We start from the raw sequence: 4761 nt of genomic DNA, 5'->3' as shown, positions 1-4761 counted from the left end.
CAACGACGACCACCACCATTATCACCACCTGTCACCGCTAACCACAACCACCACCCATGACCACCGACCACCAACAACCATCATCACCACCAGCCACTAAAACCACCACCCACACCATCATCACCACCCCCACAACCCACCACCCATCTCCACCACCACCACTACACCCACCCACCAACCACCATTCTGACCACGACCCACCATTATGACCACTACCCACCACCTGCTACTACCACCAACCACTATCCATCACCACCACTCACCTCCACCGCCCGCCACAACCACCCCTTCCCACCACCTACCAAGACCACCACCATTGACCGCCACCACCACCTTCTCCATCACCCATCACCACCACCCCACTTATCACCCACCAAAACTGCCATACATCACCACCACCACCATCACCCACTACAACCACTACCCTTACCACTACCCACCACCCCACATGTCACCCCACCACCCACCACCACCACCAAACATCACCACCCGCCACCACCACCAAACATCACCAACCCATAAACACAACGACGACCCACCTACCCACCACCACCCATAACCAATACAAACCAACTATCACCCATGACCACTGTCACCCATCACCACCACCCACCACCCTCCCCCACCTCAACCACCATCACCACCTACTACCACCCATCACCACCACCATTACCCCCACCACCAAACACCATCACCAAATCATGTCTATATAAATCGTATGTGATTATATACATATAATCACATGCGATTAAATAGAAGATAAGAATTGTTGAATTGAAAGAGCAAAAATAAATCTTGCCTAAATAATGATATGTGATTGGATACATATAATCATATGTAATCACATATGATTTATCAGGATGATATGTCTTTTCCCGTTTTCAGTTCAATAGTTTGTCTCATGTATTTAATCACAAGTGATTATACGCATTTAATCACATATGATTTATTTGGAAAATATTTGTTTTCGTGTTCTTAATTTAAAACTTGTTCTCGTGTGCAAAATCACATGTGATTATGTGTATCCAATCACATATGATTTATATCGACACAATTCGATTTTGTCCATATAAACCATATGTGTTTAGATACAAACAATCACATGTGATTAGATATATTTAATTACATATGATTAAAGTTGACAAAAAAACAATTATTGAATCAAGAACACGATAATGCATCTAGTCCACATAAATCATATGTGATTCAATATCTAATGACATATGATTTATATGGTCAAAATTCATTTTCGAGTTTTCGATTCAATAATTTTTCTCCTATATAAATCATATGTGATTAGATATGGTTTATATAGACAAGATCGAATTGTGTCGATATTAATCATATAAATCATATATATAGGCAAAAACGAGTCCATCTTGTCCATATAAATCATATGTTATTAGATACATATAATAGCATACGATTACATATACGAGAATAATTATTAAATCGAGAACACGAAAATGAATATTTTCCATATAAATCATATATGATTAGATACATATAATCACATTTAATTATATGTATTTAATCACATATGATTAATGTCGACAAAGAACAACTATTAAAGCAAGAACGCAAAAATGAATATTGTCCACATAAATAATATGTGATTAGATACATAAAATTGCATGTGATTATATGTATTTAATCATGTATGATTTATATTGACAATATTCATTTTCACTTTTTCAATTCAATAGTTGGTCTCATGTTTTTAATCACATATGATTATATGTATTTAATCACATATGATTTATATAAACAAGATTTATTTTCACGTTATTGATTCAAAAGTTTTCCTCATGTACTTAATCACATGTGAAAACTTGTCCACATAAATTATATGTGATTAGATACATATAATCACATGTGATATATATATATATATATATATATATATATATATATATATATGTATTTAATCATATATGATTTTTTTTGGAAAATATTCACTTTTTCGTTTTCGATTCAAAAGTTGGTTTCACGTATATAATCACATATGATTTATATAAAAAAAGATTTGTTTTTTTGTTCTTGATTCAATAGTTGTTCGCGTTTATAAAATCACATATGATTATATGTGATTATATGTATCTAATCATATATGATTATATGTATATGTGATTATATACATATAATCATGTGTGATAATCTTTTTTGCTCACGTGTTTTCGTTTCAATTATTTTTTTTTCATTTATTTAATCACATATGATTAATGTGATTAAACTTTGTTGTCATGTTTTTCACATGGAAAACCCTAAAACACAGTAAGTATAATTTTTACAGACATTTAAACAAACAGATGGAGTGCAACCAATATCATGTTGTAGCTAGGTTTATCATATCCAACTCGACTATGAAAATTTCTAAAAGGACTTTCATCAAATAGTTGGTATGGGACACCAAATACTCCACATGAATTTGAAAAAAAAAAAGTTTTCTTAACTCTCATTAAAATTAAAATTTAATATTCAATATAAATCATTGGAAAACAATGAATAATATGAACATAAGTTGACTTAGGTCTCATTGAAAAAATCATTTTATTTTTTTACAAAATTTACTTTGTTTTTGCAATTGTTTTAACAGAAATACTACCAAAATTTAATAAAGTATAAAAACAATTAAGAAAATTGAAGTGTAAGTTAGAAATATGAAATAAGGTCAATTAGTCAATTCTTGAAACTCGTATAACTTTTTGCAAACTTATTAAAATTTGACTAAACGTTAAAATTTTAAAACCTATCACTATTGGAAAACCATATTATATCAGCATGTTCTAATAAAAAACTATCAAGAACATGAGTTTGCAACATGGAATGAACAACAATCTGTTCGCTAATCACTACTAATAGGTAACTAATTTCTGATTCAAATACCCCATGAATCTAATCAACAAGTAACCGTAAAACATGAGCAAGTTCATAAAATCCAAAAAGCTAGAGCAACAAACTGATTAATTTTCAAATTTTATAATAGTAACTCGCATAAATGGTTCTCATATCAAAATAACATAACAAAAGAGGGGAATTTCTTAAGCTAATAAATAAGAAAACATAACCTGATCGGTTTTTTGGAGAGATGCACCTGTAGCAACATCATCAGTAGTAAACTTCCCCTTAGATTTATCAGAAACACGATCTTTTTCTTTTCGATCAAGCAACGACTTCATATCCTTATCAAGCTTAATCTTAGTAAAAACTACTTTTGTCGGTAGACTTGAACCACCGCACCTTCACAAGTAACTACAAATTGTAGATTGGGAGAAATATTTGTAAGGAGGGGTGGGCAAAATATAGAGGAAATCTCACCGACGATTGTAATTTGATGGTGGCAGTGGCGATGATCGCTGAAACCAGATCGGGAAACAAATTTGATAGCATTTTGCTTCAGATACGTTCAGATCTTGTGACTAGTGAAACAAAATCGGAAATCAAGATTATGTGGCCGGTGAAACAAGATCTGGTGACGGTTCAGAAAAATGAGAGGTGAAAAGGTGGTTTCTAACGGTGGGAGGCGGAGGGAGTGGCGACCAAGCATATCCAGATAGATTGAAAAGGCAGCCATCTGGTGGTTCCGACGATGTTAGGCTGGAGGGTGTGGGATGCAGTTTGGCTGAAACCGCAGCTGATGTGGCATTAAAACACCGCCCCCTCCATGCGGTTTTGGAAGCGCGGTTAGGGAACACGGTAATGAGAGGGAGCGCTCCCTTCCTCTCTCTCCTCCTCTATCTCTCTATCTGTCTCTTCTTTCCACTCCTTTGGTGTTTTAAGGAAGCTGCGGTAATGGGAGAGAGTGGGAGGGAGTGCGGCTCCACTCCCTCCAGCCTTACGGTGCTTCGGGGGTCGTTATCGTGGTTCTGACATCGTTATGATGATTCTGGTGGCCATCCAATAGTCATGATGGTGGTCCAAATGTATCTTCAAGATGAGGGATGAGAGAGAGAAAGAATGTGTGAGAGAGAAAGAATGTGTGAGGGATAGAGAAAAAATGTATAACATATTTACAAAAAGATAATGTCATAAAAGCTCTTATGTTTTTAAGAAATGATTGGTTTTAATCTTTGTAGAGTTTACAAAATAGATAATATCATAAAAACCCTTATGTTTTTAAAAAATGATTGTTTTAACCTTTGTAGATTTTTAGGTTCGTTATATTACATAAATTTTTGTGTTTTCACTTTTTTAGGGGTTACCCGGTTTCTAATCGGCTGCCTGTACATGTAGTACGTCACGTCAGCGTTGAATGGGCTTTTTTTGGCTGACATGGGCTTTTTTTGGCTGACATGGCATTGTGTTTCGCTTATTTAAAAAGCAAAAACAATGAGAAGAAGAATGAAAGCCAAAGGATTCTAACACTGGACCTCTTAAACCAAAGCCAAACGCCTCAGTGCTAAGCTACAACGAATTTTGATTAAATACATATGTGGTTCGAATATAATATATCACACTGATATTAGAATTATTATCACTTTGATTATTTTTATTATTTTCATTAATATATTATCATTATTATTTGCATTATTATTATTCCTGTTGTTTTAATTACATAACTAAATGCTATGAATATATAAATATTTTTAAAACATATTTATATATTAAAAAATGTTATATTTATATCTTCAAATCTTATTTATACCATTAAAATTATATAAATATGCTTTTAAATTGTATAAAAACACATAAATATGTTTTTGATATATAGAAATATGTTTTTAAAATAAATAAATACGTATATGTATGTTTGTATATCTT

General features: G+C 33.3%; 1 long non-coding RNA gene across 1 annotated transcript; it reads right to left on the bottom strand.

Moving 5' to 3' along the window:
* Positions 1-2907: 2907 nt before the first annotated feature.
* Positions 2908-3989, bottom strand: LOC122194545 (uncharacterized). Its single transcript, XR_006183860.1, has 2 exons — positions 3319-3989; positions 2908-3240 (listed from the first exon to the last, which is right to left on the bottom strand). It is a non-coding gene; the product is annotated as an uncharacterized LOC122194545 (long non-coding RNA).
* Between the last annotated feature and the right edge of the window lie 772 nt (positions 3990-4761).

This window comes from Lactuca sativa, chromosome 1 (assembly GCF_002870075.4).
Source record: "Lactuca sativa cultivar Salinas chromosome 1, Lsat_Salinas_v11, whole genome shotgun sequence".
NCBI lineage: Eukaryota > Viridiplantae > Streptophyta > Magnoliopsida > Asterales > Asteraceae > Lactuca > Lactuca sativa.
This window is presented reverse-complemented; position numbering and strand designations above follow the sequence as displayed.